Source organism: Colobus angolensis, unplaced genomic scaffold (genome assembly GCF_000951035.1).
Source record: "Colobus angolensis palliatus isolate OR3802 unplaced genomic scaffold, Cang.pa_1.0 Scaffold46, whole genome shotgun sequence".
Lineage (NCBI taxonomy): Eukaryota > Metazoa > Chordata > Mammalia > Primates > Cercopithecidae > Colobus > Colobus angolensis.
This window is the reverse complement of record NW_012118043.1, coordinates 13,684,826-13,700,857: the sequence shown is the minus strand read 5'-3', so window position 1 is coordinate 13,700,857 and position 16,032 is coordinate 13,684,826. Positions and strand designations below refer to the sequence as shown.

At 40.1% G+C, this 16,032-nt stretch overlaps 1 protein-coding gene across 3 annotated transcripts in view; it reads left to right on the top strand.

Annotated features, from left to right (window-relative positions):
• The window catches only part of TMEM108 (transmembrane protein 108), a 359,338-nt gene that overhangs the window by 119,619 nt on the left and 223,687 nt on the right, over positions 1–16,032 (top strand). The window lies entirely within an intron of this gene.

The window sequence follows — 16,032 nt, the reverse complement described above, 5'->3', positions numbered from 1 at the left end:
TCTCAGCTCACTGCAAGCTCCGCCTCCCGGGTTCCCGCCATTCTCCTGCCTCAGCCTCCCGAGTAGCTGGGACTACGGGTGCCTGCCACCTCGCCTGGCTAGTTTTTTGTAGTTTTTAGTGGAGACGGGGTTTCACCGTATTAGCCAGGATGTTCTCTATCTCCTGACCTCGTGATCCGCCCGCCTCGGCCTCCCAAAGTGCTGGGATTACAGGCTTGAGCCACCGCGCCCGGCCAAGATATTCGTTCTATACATAAAATTACATGAGGCTAACAGTCAGGAAACTCAGATTTCATCTTGGCTTCCTCATAAACTGTTTGATTCCAGGCAAATGCCCTAAATTTCTTTGGAGCAGGTAGACCCTGAAGTCCCTTCCAGCCCTAAAATTTCATTATATGTTAATGTCTGAGTTCATTCAGTTGGCTCAAGTGGAAGCATTTGGCAAAATTCAAAGGAAAGTAATAGCTATAACATTTAGTGAGTGCTTACCATGTATTAGACATTTTCTGTGTTTTATGCATTCTTGTTTAATCCCCACAACACCCCTATGAAATAAGTACTGTTATTATCCCACTTTTACAGTGAGGAAAGTGAGAAATTAAGTAGCATGCCCAGGTGAGTTTTAGTCTGTGGTTGGATTAAGACAGATCAGACAAGCTATCAGGAAACTGGTTTCACCATTATCACTTCTCCTTTTTATTCAGACTCTGGTGCTAATTAAGCACTTGGCTTTTGATCCTTCCAATCTTGCCCTGTACAGGAGCACTGCATTCATTCCAGTGTTTTCAGAAAATTTCTGCCTTTGGGGAAATTATGGAAATGACTTAATGATGGAAAAATGATTTTTAGTGAATTCACAAAGATGAACTTTCAGTGTCAAAACAAAGGCAAACAGAAGTCTGCAAATGGGCAGTGACTGTATGTAGTAAGAATGACGTGTTGTCTGTAGTGTGTGACGTGATTTGATGTGATGAAAAAGGGAAGCACATACATATATCGTCACACTTTACATGCACTTTACACGCACCATGTATTTACAAAAGCAAAAGTTTTGTATTTGTAAATGAAGGTGGTATATGAAGAACATCTCCAAATGGAGTAGTCTTAAGTTCTCCATAACAATAAAGTAGTAGACTTTTTTTTTTCTTTTAAAAAAAGAAGTATTTTAACTTTTATTTTAGGTTTGGAGGTACATGTGCAGGTTTATTGTATATGTAAACTCATGACTAGGAGGTTTGGTATAGAGACTATTTCATCACCTGGGTACTTTTTTCCTGAACCTCTCCCCACTTCCACTTTCCTCTCAAGTAGGCCCCAGTGTCTGTTGTTCCCCTCCTTGTGTCCATGTGTTCTTATTATTTAGCTCCTGTTTATAAGTGAGAACACGTGGTATTTGGTTTTCTGATCTTGTGTTAGTTTGGTAAGGATAATGGCCTCCATTTTCATCCTTGTTCATGGAAAAGAAGTGATCTCATTCTTTTCTAAGGCTGCATAGTATTCCATGGTATATATATATATATATACCACATTTCCTTTAGCCAGTCTATTGTTGGCTATCTAGGTTGATTCCATGTCTTTGCTATTGTGAGTAGTGCTGCAATAAACATAATGTGTGCATGTGTTTTTTAATGGTGGAATGATTTGTATATACCCAGTAGTGGGATTACTGGGTTGAATGGTAGTTTTGTTTTTAGTTTTTTGAGGAATCACCACACTGTTTTCCACAGTGGCTGAACTAATTTACACTCCCGCTAGCAGTGTACAAGTGTTTCCTTTTCTTGGCAGCCTCACCAGCATCTGTTATTGTTTGAGTTTTTAATAATAGCCATTCTGACTGATAAGAGATGGTATCTCATTTTGATTTTGATTTGCATTTCTCTAATGATTAGTGATATTGAGCATTTCTTCATATGCTTGTTCACCACATGTATATCTTCTTTTGAAAAGGGTCTGTTCATAACCTTTGCCTGCTTTTCAATGGGGTTTTTTTTGCTTGTACATTTGTTTAAGCAGATTCTGTATATTAGATCACTGATGTATAGTTTGCAGATATTTTCTCTCATTCTGTGGGTTGTCTGTTTACTCTGTTGATGGTTTCTTTTGCTGTGCAGAAGCTCTTTAGTTTAATTAGGTCCCATTTATCAATTTTTGCTTTTGCTGAAATTGCTTTGGGCATTTTTGTTAGGAAATCTTTGCCAGATCCTATATCCAAAATGTTATTTCCTAGGTAATCTTACAGGGTTTTTATAGCTTTAGGTTTCACATTTAGGTCTTTAATTCATCTTGAGTTGATTTTTGTATAATACGTAAGGTGAGGGTCCAGTTTCAATCTTGTTTTTATTTTTTCTTTTATTTATTTATTTATTTTTTCTTTTTGGTAGGGACAAAGTTTTGCTGTGTTGCCCAGGCCTAGACTTAACTTTTCTAGTTAACTTCTTTCTCCTGAGACACTCAAAGTACAGGCTTGGTGTTCAGAAAATAGTGATTCTGTAGGTGTTTTACAAATCAACCAAGACAAACTTAAAAATATTTGCCTTTTGTGTCTCTGCAGTAGCTGAGATACTGTGGGGAATGCAAGGAACTATGTGACAATATATCTTCAGGAAGCACAGAATTTAGAGATAGAGTACATGTGTAGTATATATGAAGAGATGAGTAGCATCAGATAACATTTAATGAATAGTACAAACAAGTTAGAATGTACTTCAAATTGTGGGTGCAAAGATTTGTACCACAACAGCCTTTTAACTAGAATATTATAATATGGAATTCCAAAAGCTGTTTGACTTACTATTTATGTGATTTAAGCAAGTCACTTAATCTCTCTGAGGCTTGGCTATTTTTGTTTGTAAAATGGGATGCAGATAGAACCCACACTACAAGGGTGGAGTAGAAATCAAATGAGATAACAGATGAGAAAGAACAATGCAAGATTCTTACGTAAGACTGTCATTTGTGATATACAGAAATGTCCACCTCTGTGCCTTTTAAGCATGTGGTAGAATTGTACTGCCTTGCCTCCTTTGCATTTAGGTATGGCCGTGTATCTTACTCTGGCCAATGAAATGTGGGCCCAAGTGGATATTTGCCACTTCTAGGTGGAAGCTTTTAAGATTCTGTGTGTGAATCACTGTTTTCCCCTTTTTTTCTCTGCCACTGGGATTGTGGAAGCAATGTGAAGCCTTAATCAGCCTGGGGTCCCTTGAGTTGCCATGATGAGCAAAGCCCTCAGGTACTTGATGGTCATGTTAAAGTAATGAGATATTGGGGTTGTTACTGCAACATAATTTCCTGGAACAGTCTGGCTAGAATGTGTACCAATCATTCTTAATATTACTTGAGTACCTGGATATCCAGGTTGTAGATATGTTATACATGTGTCTGCTGCATGTTAGATTTGTTAATATCTTTGCTACCGTTAACTCCAATTTTCCAAAAAAGATGTTGGCTCAATCCAGTCATGTCTTTTTATCATCTTTTCTATTAAGTATTTAAGATATCTACAGACCAGTACTAGAACTGGGCTTTTCTGTCTACTTCTATTTTTCAAAAGTTTTAATTGAAGGGAAAAGTTATTGATCAAGACAAAGTTTCTATACAGATCATAACAATATTTGGAAAAGTGGTTGAATATAATTAAAGACAAGCTACCTTTATATATATATATATGTGTGTGTGTGTGTGTATACGTATATATAATATGTATATATATTTAACAAATCTGTAGTTATTACCACAAAATTAAACCTAAGTCTTATAAGTTTGGGGAAAGTAAACTCTTGCTCAGATTTTAAGTTCTTACTCTCCTTGACACCCTTTGCTCACTTAGAGAAAATTGGACCCATTTTAGAGCATGTGGCCATAAACTGGTGCTTGAGAACCACGGAAGGGGAGGCATTCTGTTTCAGCGTACTTTTAACAGGTTAAGGATATCAAGTTCTCTTAGAGGTGCCTAAAACAGAGCTACTTTATATTAAACTCTTGTCTGCATTAAAGAATATAGTAAGCATTCAGTGTAACAGTCGCTAACTCTGATGATCCAAGCCATCAGTTATAGTGAGGATTTACGTGTATCCTGTTGAATATAGGTCTCTCAGGGTGTGTGTGAGCCAGGGGAATGAGCTCTCCCGGTTCTGGATAACAATTAGCCCAGTGTGACTCTGTTGAAAGGCTGGTTAGTGCCAGCACTGCAGACTACAACATGGCCTTTTGAGTGCTTAGTCTCTTTAGACTGAACAGATTAACCCTTCTTTTTGGAGTAAAGCCTACATTGCCATATGCCAGGTACTAGACAAGTGGGTTATCTCCTTTAAGCCTCTTAACAATCCTGTGAGTCCTGTTAACTCCTTTTTATATAACAGATTCAGACAGCAACAAACAGAAAAAAACAGAGGTGGGTTCTGCCCTCCATATTTATCTCTGTGGTGTCTCATGTATCTTAGAAACTGGTTAGATGGGCTGGGTGTGTTGGCGCATGCCTGTAATCCCAGCACTTTTGGAGTCCAAGGCAGGCGGGTCACGAGGTCAAGAAATCGAGACCATCCTGGCCAACATAATGAAACCCCATCTCTACTAAAAATAGAAAAATTAGCTAGGCATGGTGGCATGCGCCTGTAGTCCCAGCTACTTGAGAGGTTGAGGCAGGAGAATCACTTGATCCCGGGAGGCGGAGCTCACAGTGAGCCAAGATCGCGTCACTGCACTCTAGCCTGGTGACAGAGTGAGACTCTGTCAAAAGAAAAAAAAAAGAAAAAGAGAAATTGGTGTGAAATAGATTGACTTAAGGAAGCAAACCTTTTAGTTCTTTGACATCTTTGACATTTGTTTCATAGAAAATCAAAAAATGCCAGAGTCAAAGAGAAACTGCCCATCGTTCTGCCATGCATGGTGAAATGTGATTGAACTTTGGCATGTAGTCCCCTTCCTGAGCCTAAGTTTGTGTAGTGTTTGTGGCTGGAGAGGTGAAGGAGCACTGTCCATCTTCCAGCACTACTTGGAGAACCCAGTATCTCAAGGACGAGGGACAGGAGATTTAATTTAGTTAAATAGTCAGTCATGAGAGGAGATATCACAAAGTTAAATGTCCATGGTTACTATCTCCTTTGGCCTTTCCCACAGCTGGCTAATGTCATCCACCTGCCAATCAAGGTTTGTGAATAGGTGGCTAACACAGCAGAATAATAGCTCAGGCCGTATGTACGTTTAGCAGGCTGTAAAAATTCCCACCCTTTCCCATTCAGGGAAAGTGTCACAAGCTTGCTGTATCTGTTGGTGAATGTGATGAATCACCCAGAGAAGGACAGCAATAATGCAGGCTTTCCATATAAAAATGGAGAATATTACATTCATTGTCTCCCCAGATCTTCACTCGTGACATCCATGGTTTCTGATAGATCATCCTCTATGATTCCCCACTGTTGTAAGGAAGTATGTGAGCTGCTCTGTGTGTCCCTTATCACACCAGTTGATATGATGAGTAGGAATTTATCACTATGATGTACTTCATGGTTTTCCACCTATAAACTAGTTTTTATTCTAGTTTTGCTAATCTAGTTAGGTAAGTCTCCATGGCCCATTCCCCTGTAATTTAGCTATTTTAAAACATTAGTACATCTGTCATCTGTGTATTTCTCTTTCTTCTCTTTGGCTGCATTTATCCATGCTCTAAGTAGCTAACTTATTTTCCTCCGTTCACTCCAAAGGATCCATCCCTTTGATGACCTGATCTTTGAGGGCTCCTACACCTTACTCAGTGTCTTTCTGGTATAATTTTTTCCAGGAGCAGCACTACAGGTTTGCATTCAGATTTAAGAAGCCCACTATGATGATGATAACCCGTACATACCTCTAACTCTGGGCCAGGGACTGTTCCACATGTTCATGTTAACTTACTTCTCATAGCCCTGTGAGCGGATATTGTTGTTACCTGCATTTTTCAGATGAGGGAGCTGAGTCACAGAGACGTTAAATGACTTATGCAAGGTCACACAACTGTTAGTGGCAGATCTGGGACTTGAAGCCGGGCAGTGTGGCTCTAGGACCTCTCTCCTTTAACTGCTCCTCTATGCCCATCCCATATCCCTTCATTCTGTTTTCATTTTCACTTTTTTTTCTGAACTTTTCTTCAGAAACTATGTGAAATCTCTTTCTGTTTTGTCCTACTTTGTTTAAGAGGACCCAGCAAAGATGCAGAGAGAATGTAATGGCTTTGCTCCTGATGTCACTGCGAGTAAGAATCCATGTTGAGAAGCATGGGGAGAGGCCAGAATCAAACAGAACATGCTAGGTTCACAGTCACCTTCTTTGTTGACAGACGCCTTCTCTGTGGAGGACTACAGGGTTTTCCTGTGGTGTGCTTAAGAGGGGACTGACTTTCTAGCCCGTTGGAGGCATAAGGCACCCTCCAGGTTAGGCGGGCTTCCTTTAGGGCTGCTGCTCCTCTTGTGGATCACTCAGACTCAGTTAAAGTCTTCAGAGCTGGGTCTAGAAAGCGGCGCTGGTGGGAGAAGAGGAACTAATGCTGCTCAGTGGAATCACATGAGGAACCAATAGCAATGTTTCCTTGGTTAGTGGGTCTGGGTGCGAGACTGTGAGAACGTGTGTGTTCCCAGTCCTCAACACAGCCATACCTAAGGAGTTGGCCTTGGGTCTAAATGATGTTCTCTGTTCCTCTATCAGGAACTAGACAAGGCCTAAGTTCCACTCTGTGTTTGTGAAATCACTGACTCCTAGGACTCATTCAGATTGAATGCTGCTTCTCTAGGTTTAGGTTAAATAAGTATTTTAGCCTTGGATGCTAGAGCCAGGTTTATTGCAACAGGGCATAGCCAGGCTGGCCTGGCCACCTTGGGCTGCCACTTTCAAATGCTTTCCATTTACATAAAAATTGATGGAGCTTCTCCCAGGGTAGATCTAATCAGTTGGCAATTCCTTGCTGTCACTGCTAACCTATCTGTGCCTTCAAACCTCTGTTGACTTTGAGGACCTATCTGCCTACTTTCTGCAAGTCACTCAGCCCAGCCATCCTGCTCCACTTCTTATGTATCTGGTAGCTGGGTCAGTCCAGCATCACCTTTGGTGCCAAACTTTTATCCTTGTGCAATTCTGTAGACTTCTTTGGGGGGTAGTTTAAGGATTTGATGCAAAGCATGATGTCTGACATTGATATTACACTGTCACCTGAGCCCCTGTAATGGCCCCCTAACTGGCCCTCCTGCTTACACACCCCTCCCCGTAACCTCCAAAAGCAGTTTTCTACCTATTGCCAACGTGATCTTTTAAAAACGAACATTTCATCATATAGGTTTCTTACTTAAAATCCTCCAGTGACTTCTCAATTTTTGGCATATTGAATAAAACCCAAGCCTGCATGACCCCACGTGATCTGGTCCCACCTCTACCTTGGGCACCATTTTGTACCAGGCCCTTTTGATTCAGCCATACCGACCTTCTGTTTTCATACTTCAAGTACTTGCATTGCCACTTGTGTACATGCAGTTTCTGCTTCCTGGAATGCTTGTCCATTAATCTTACAGGGCTGGCCTCTTCACACCATCAGCTCTCATCTTAACATCCTCGAGAGGCATTCTTTTATCACTCAGTCTAAAGTAGCCACCCTGTCACTCTTTCTGCCTCTTGTATATTTGTCCATTGTCTCTCTACTCTCCTTAGAAAACAAGCTCCATGAGGCGGGAACCTTTCATGTCCTATTCTGTTGTATCTCCAATGCCTAGAATAGTGCCTGGAACATAGTAGGTAGGTGTTCAATTAATAGCTATGGAATGAATAAATGATATATGGTAAGTGCTCAATAAATGTTAGCTATTATTATTATGTTAGATAAAAACAAAAATGTAAAAATATAACTGGGGTTCCATTGAGTCCTGATTCTTTGCAGTGATATGTTCAAAGAAACGACTGTGTGGCAGAAAAATATGACTAAAAGCAACTAACATCTTTACTCATCCCCTCAAAAAAAAAAAAAAATGCCCACAGTGAGAGGGTGTATTTTTCACCTATAACAGAACTTGTTGAAATCTTGCCTCACCATTTCTGATACAGTATTCAACACACATGGCAGCTCTGCCAACTGTGTCTTTCTGTCTGTTTGCCAACCCCCAACCAAAGAGCTCCTCGAAAACCTGGCTAAGTGCTTTCAGGTGCTGTTGTTACCTCTTTTTTGGCCCCAGTTTCTAAATCAGCATTCAGAAAAGGTTAGGAGTCACATTAGGCACATTGGAACCTAGAGTGAAGTTGGGGGTGGTTAAAGTGAAGTTGGGAATACTCAGGTTGATAGTTTTTTAACCTACTAGACATATAGCAAAAAAAAAAAAGGGAAACTGATTAAAGATATGAGTGTGTTCTAAACTGAATAGTATTTAAGACTATCCTAAATAGCTGTACTTGGGAGCATTGAATCCTAGATTTTTTTTTTTCAGATATATGAAAGCTAGATCTCTTTAATCTTGGTTTCCTGCTACAAAGCTTTGAACCCAGAATAGAAGGAGACCTCTACTATCACAAAGCTTGTACATTAAAACCATTTGTTTACTCTATAGGTCCTTTCTTGGAACCTTATTGACATGCTCTATTATTTTGTTTGTAACTACTGTAGGTTAGAAACTGGACCTCAAAGGGAAGGGGAACTATTAGAGACAAGGAAAAGAACATGATACTAGTCAGCCTGAGTGAGCAGACCAAGATGAAAAATGATCTCACTACACAGTGATAACAGTGACCCTGATTCCTAAGGTGGGAGTCAGATTAAAGACAGGAGTATGTCCTGGTCACTTTTTATCTCTGAATTGTTTCTTCAGTCACGGGTTCTGGCTTCCAGAGCCATCAGTGCCCTCTGTTCAGCCTTCTTATGTCCAGCACACATTTGCAAGACAGACCTTTAAGATTAAAGGATGTGGTCATGGGAAAGCAGATCTTTACTGTGCAAAATATCCAGGTCTGCCAGAGCATCTTTTCTCAGCCCTTGGCTTCATTAATACACTGCTCCAACCTGCTGACCTCAACTGACTCATCAGGTTATAAACGGAGTTGGGAATAGAAATTATTTCCCTGGGGGATCCCAGTTGTATAATAGCTGTCATTTGTATGCAGTAAAATGATTTGCAGAGTAGCACAGCTCAGAGTTCCCAGCTGCATTCTGTCTGTTTATTTCTGGCAGCGTATGAAACAGTTTGCTGGGCGTGTGGTTTCCAAAAGGTAACATGGGCATAAGAGTAACATCTAGGGCTGCCATTTTCTTCCACCGCATATAGATTTTAGTAGGAAGTCTGCATCTAAGGAATTTGAGTTTAATATCTGTTGCTTGCTTTCTAACTGCATGCCTGTCAGTTCTCCCTTGCTTTTACTGGGCACAGTCTTGATCCTCTCAGCTGCCATTTCCCAGTGAGTGCCAAGCTAAAGAGCTACACATGAATATTCATGAGGGAAAGAGACTCAGAAAGCAGAGGACAGGTTGGGGAACCCTTTTTTCCAAGATAGGCTACTGGCTTCTTGCCTTACTTTCTATTACCTCTCTCCATCCCCCCTAGTGTCAATTAACTTATACACTGGCCGTTGTCTTCCCTGTCCAGTGGGGAAGAGGCAGGACAGTGTGGAAGGCAACAGCCAAGAGAAGTGTGGGAACTACACATGTTCCCCTGGGATGGTGTGGTGTTGTCCAACCAACTTATGCCACTGAAGGGTGCGTTGTCCAAATAGTCCTTATATACCATAGGGGTCAAGGAGGGTGTAATGAGGAGAGCAGAGAATCACAAGTGATAATAGCTGTTCTGGTGGACAGTAGAGGGGCAGAGGAAGGAGAGATGCTCTTGTTTGCCCTAGCCAGGCTAGTGGGGACTGTGACTTGGAGACAGTTATACAGGGCTCACACTCCTTCCTCTAACCCCCTAAACCTTCTGTACCAGAAAATCAGATGTAAATGAACTACAGCTGCAGCCTTAAAGACTATGGAGAGAGGGAGGATATTTTAGACTTCTGTGCCTCACTGAGAGGTGGGAGAGTTGATGCTCAGGGGCCTGAATCTATGAGTCTTCTGATAATTTTGCCACTGGGTGTAGCATCCTCTTATTGTCATCTTTCTCCTCCCTCTGCATTGAAATCATCCCTAGCCACTGAGTTTCCCACAGCTTAGGCTGCTGGTGAAGGCCCCAGTTCGTTCCACACTTGGTTGTTCTCTGACAGCTACTTGTCTCAGTCTCAAGTTCCTGATTTTCAGTTTTCACGATATTCTGAGCTGGGATCTTGCCTATTTCTAGTTGCCCTTACCTAGGTTTCCATTTTATAACTTCCTATCAAGATACAGAGTCTGATTAACTCTTCATAATATTGTTTTCTCTTTGTAAGCAGTAGAATTGAACTCTTAAATCAGATCAATTTATAGAACAGCCGTCACAACCATCTCTGTGTCTGCCTTTGCATGGACTATGTTTAGTGCCATTTTCTACTATATGACAAGAATACTTTTATTAATCTCAGCAGACAAGACCAAGTGTCAAGTCACAGCAAGGGTGATGGGAGCCAGGATTTCTTACTGACTCAACTGAACACCTCTGACTAAGGATAGTTCTTCAGGTAGCTTTAACACAGTTTCTAGCCTAGCCTGTCTCCTGAGCCTGATAATTTGAATAAGTGGGGGGTCTCTAAGCTGGACACCAAACACCCTGTGTCATATGATTGGTGGGTCTGAATGAAAATGTTTGTATTGGAGCTGGAATGGCAGGAGACAGTGTAATATAGTAGAAGGAACACTGAACTTGTAGTGAGACTCTTAGGTTTGGGAGTGTCCTTACTCTGCCATCTTACTGTCCACATGACGTGGTCAAAACATTTAACCTGATATTCAGCTGTTCATGAATCCTACGTACCAGACACTGTGTTTGGCACTGCTGACACAATGGTGACTGTGGCAAGATCTTGCAGCTAAATGTGACAATCCTGGCTATGTTAGGGGGCTCTTGTGACCCTTGAAGGAGATAATGTTAGGGGGTTCTCGTGTACCTTAAATGATAGAAGAGTCACTTCTTTTGTGAACTTTAAATGTTCACAAGAGAGGTCTCATTTTTACTGAAAAAAAAAACATTAATAATATACATAATTTAAAGTCCACATGGGAAAGCATTAATGTATCCAACCAGAGCACCATATTGAAAAAAGTGCATAACTGCACAGATGGAGAATAGTGGGAAAATATTTTTCACACATTTGTACACTTACAGTAACAAAGTATAAACACTACTGCCTTTGATCCAAGGAATATAAGTACTTATTAAAAATAAATTATATGAAACACCATTTGATTCTTTTAGAAGCTATTCTGTGTCATCATTGAACACCCAGAAAGACTACAGGCTTATAAAGAAACATCTCTATTTACATGGTGTATATCTGTATCACTCTTTAGGGTCAAAAGAGAAGCAGAGCAGAGTGGCTGTAAGGCATGGATTGAGGACAATCTTCAGACCACCCTTTCCTGGTGAGGAGGGGCTTTGTGAAGGCTTGTGTTCTCCTTTGGAACCTAAAAGGCAGCCCTTGAGATCCTCCTGAGGGACTAAATGCCAAAGCGAGATTAGGCCTGGGCAGACTTAAATGCACTACACATTGGATGATTCAAAGTGACAGAGAAGAGCATTTTAAAATTATATACTGTAAGACAGATTACAGATCTGTAAAAAGACAATGTCCTGTTAAAAACTCCTCATGACGTATTGGTAAGTGGAGGAAACAAAAGAGAGACTATAGACTGTTTTGTTCAAATCTCACTTTTTGGAAAACGAAGTATTTGCAGGTTTATATGTATCTCAGTCTGTTTTGTCACTTTAATAAACACACAATTTATAAATTTAGAAAAGGAGAAGAGACTTTATTTCTTCTTAAGAATTATAGCCTGCAAGGTGGCCCTCCCACAGGCTGAGAAGCCTGCCTCTGACCAAGACCCACTTCGAAAGAGGTGGGTTTGGGATAGGAGCTTTATGCTGAACAGGTTGGCTAAACATACACGTTGAACAGGTTACAGAAGGGGCTATGAATATTCATAGGTGAATATGTGGTCCTAACACGTGTATTGGACAAACATGCATATAACATACACCTATGTTCACTTTGGGGTGGACACTTAACATTTAAATGTAATTACAATTAGGCCCTATATGTCAAAAGGTCTTTTCGGGGCATGAAGGCACCCAAGTGGGCAACATCTGTGAACCAGCCAGAATCAGTCCATGGCTGGTGGTCTTCTCATCAGGAGAAAGTTACTGAAATCATTCTTGTCCATTAAAGCTGTATTTATGGTTTTGTCAGTCTTATGATCCCTATTGTGACATTAATGCTGGTCGGTTGTGTCTAAACAGGGGTTCAGTTAGCATCTGTGAGCTGGGTGAGTTGTAATTGTTTATACCAAGGCCAGTGTTTGTGTAGCTGCTAGGGAAAAAGGAAAACCTTGTGACAATTAAAACATAGTTCATGTTGGAGGGTGGGGTTGGGAGGAGGGAGAGCATCAGGAAGAATAGCTAATGGATGCTGGGCTTCATACCTAGGTGATGGGATGATCTGTGCACAAACCACCGTGGCACACATTTACCTATGTAACAAACCTGCACCTGCACCCCTGAACTAAAAATAAAAGTTGGAAAAAAATCATTTATTTTACTCATAAATAAACATAGTTTATTTATTCCAAGGGTAGGAGTGTGTGACTTAACCCTTTCCTGGCATGGCCTTACATCTTGTTTATAATTTGGTATCTTAGTGCCACAGAGAGTCTGTTTTGTCAGTCTTATGATCCCTATTGTGACATTAATGCTGGTCGGTTGTGTCTAAACTGCAAAAGGGAAGGGATGTAATGAGGCATGTCTGGCTTCCCATCCCATCCTGGCTGGGAACTCAGTTTTAAGATTTTTATGGGGTTGCCTTGGCCACAAGGGGGCCTATTCAGTCCGTTGTGGGGGCAGGTAGGATTTTATTTTTGGTGTACACACTATAACAGAATACCACGGACTGGGTCATTTATAAGGAAAAATGTATTTCTTACAATTCTGGAAGCTGAGAAGTCTAGAGTTAAGGGGCCCACATCTAGCGAAGGCCTTCTTGCTACATCTTCACATGGCGGAAGGTTGAAGGGCAAGAGAGCAGGGGAGAGAGAGCTGGGAGAAGGGGATTGAACCCATCCTTTTATTAGGAACCTACTCCCAAGATAACAGCATTAATCCATTCATGCCCTCATGACCTAATCAACCTCTTAAAGTTCCCACCTGTCAACACTGTTGCGTTGATGATTAAGTTTCCAACGCATGAACTTAGGGGTCACGTTCAAACCATAGCAGTATGCAATATTAACTTTGTTTATCGTTGGGATGATATAGTTCTGTACTCATCTTTGGACTTTCTGTATTTTCTAAGCTTTTTGCAGTAAGCATGTATTTCTTTTGTAGTCAGAAAAGTAATTATTGTAAACAAAATCCTATTAGAAACAGATCTCTAAAATATTATCTATATGGGAAAGGGACTGTGTTCATTATTTAATTCCTGGTGTCCAGACTATGCATGGAATCACATGAGAGAGCTTGTGAACACTGCAGATTTCTGAGCCTCAGCACTAGAGATGCTGGCTGATTCAGTTGTTCTGGAAGATGAGGCTGCCAGGGAAAATGGAAGCAGATTCTAGAACAAGTCATACTACGGAATATTATCAAAGCTGTCATTTCCCATATAACTCCAGGTTTATTATAACCTGGGACAAAATGTGTACCCCAGTTGAAAATGATCACTATAGCCTTCCCTTCATGTTAGCGCCAGTTGTTACCCTACCTGAGAAGAATGTATCTAGTTCAGTTTCCCCTGAGATGCTTTTCAGGCTCTGTGGGACTTAGAAAAAGCAATTATCTATCAAATACCAGATGGCTGTGTAGATTAGCCCCAATGAGTAAAAACACAGTGATGCGAACAAAAGATGGTGATTAGCTGGTTGAATAACAACAGACCATCTCAGCGCAGATGTACTGGAAACAAGGGCGGGATCAGATACTATCGTTTTTGTTTTCTTGGGTTCATTAACAATGCATTCATTATTTCAATACTGCTCTGATGTTAACAGAGAGATAAGGAGAGGGGGATAACTTTTACACCACACCTTTCTCATTTTTATTAAAATACCATTTCCTTAAAACTTCATGGTAAGAGATGACTTAATGTTGTTTTCCATCTGGTTGTAAAGAATAGTAATGTATGCTTCCTGGGAGATTAAAAAAAAAATGAAAATTCCAAACTAAGCGTTTTTAGCTCAATTTATGTAACTGTTATAGAAAAACTAATATTCCAATAATATTCACATTGTCCATGTATGAAAACACAGGACTAAGTTGTATAAAACAGAAAAGACAATGGAGGCCACCCAAATGTTTTAGGCCATCTTTCTGGTTCTGTTCAGTTAAAAAAAAATGAAATTTTCTTTTTTTTTTTTTTTTAATTATACTTTAAGTTCTAGGGTACATGTGCATAACGTGCAGGTTTGTTACATATGTATACGTGTGCCATGTTGGTGTGCTGCACCCATCAACTCGTCAGCACCCATCAATTCATCATTTATATCAGGTATAACTCCCCAATGCAATCCCTCCCCCCTCCCCCCTCCCCATGATAGGCCCCAGTGTGTGATGTTCCCCTTCCCGAGTCCAAGTGATCTCATTGTTCAGTTCCCACCTATGAGTAAGAACATGCGGTGTTTGGTTTTCTCTTCTTGTGATAGTTTGCTAAGAATGATGGTTTCCAGCTGCATCCATGTCCCTACAAAGGACGCAAACTCATCCTTTTTTATGGCTGCATAGTATTCCATGGTGTATATGTGCCACATTTTCTTAATCCAGTCTGTCACAGATGGACATTTGGGTTGATTCCAAGTCTTTGCTATTGTGAATAGTGCCGCAATAAACATACGTGTGCATGTGTCTTTGTCTAAAAAAATGAAATTTTCTAAGATGCTACCTATTCAAAACCCTGCTGTAAACTCTAGGATCTCCCAACTCTCAGCTAAGGTATGAATGAAGAGAAGAAAAATCACAGGTTTAAATCATGGTTAAACCAAAACTAGTAAAATGTGGTACCAAAATTTTAATTGTAAAAATACTTAGTTTAAAATGTAGCCAATATTTAGAAACACATTAACACACTCTAAGACATCATCCAAAAAAAAGCATTTAGATATTGGTGGTGTACAAGCACTAACCATCATTTTACTTCAAGAAAGAAATGGTCAAAATATTAAAGCCAGAGTTTTAAAAAGATCAAAATCTGTTAAAATATACTGCTTTTTTTAATGAAAGAAGAAACATATCTCCAAAGTATGATAGGAGATATATCAGTGTATATCAGTTAATATATATTTCTAGGAATAGATGCCTTCAAAAATACAGATATTATTGCTGAATTGTGGTGGTTTAATTTTTTGACAAATGCATTATCTTAGGCGTGGTCAGTTTGATTTGCCTACCCCCAGAGAATCAATAGTTAAACCCCATATCACCCAGCCTGTGTTCCTAACATTCAGACATGTGATGAAGATTAGTTAACTAAAAGCAGTTATCATTAGCAAGATGTATCACTGAAAGGCGAGCTGGTCATGAGTAGATATTTTTTCATTGTTTTATTTACTCTTTTGTGAGCCTGAGGTCATTGGTTCTACCTAACTTCTCTCTCTGACCTTTAGATAATTCACCACCAGATAGATGGTGATGGTGATGACTGGCTTTCCGTTAATCTATGTATCGACGTTGTATTTTGTCTACCCATAATAGGTACATGAAAGAAGTTAGCAAAGCTATAGTAGAAATGGATGCATGTGATGTGCTTTCAGAGAGTATCAGTTTTGCTTAAGGATGTTAGGGGAACAATAATATAAAGAAGTTTTATTGCTAGTATATAATTTTAAAATTATATTTATATTAAAGTCATGTTACCTATTGTGGAATATAAAGCAAAATATGCATGTATCTTTAAGAGATGGAGTCTTGCTCTGTCACCTATGCT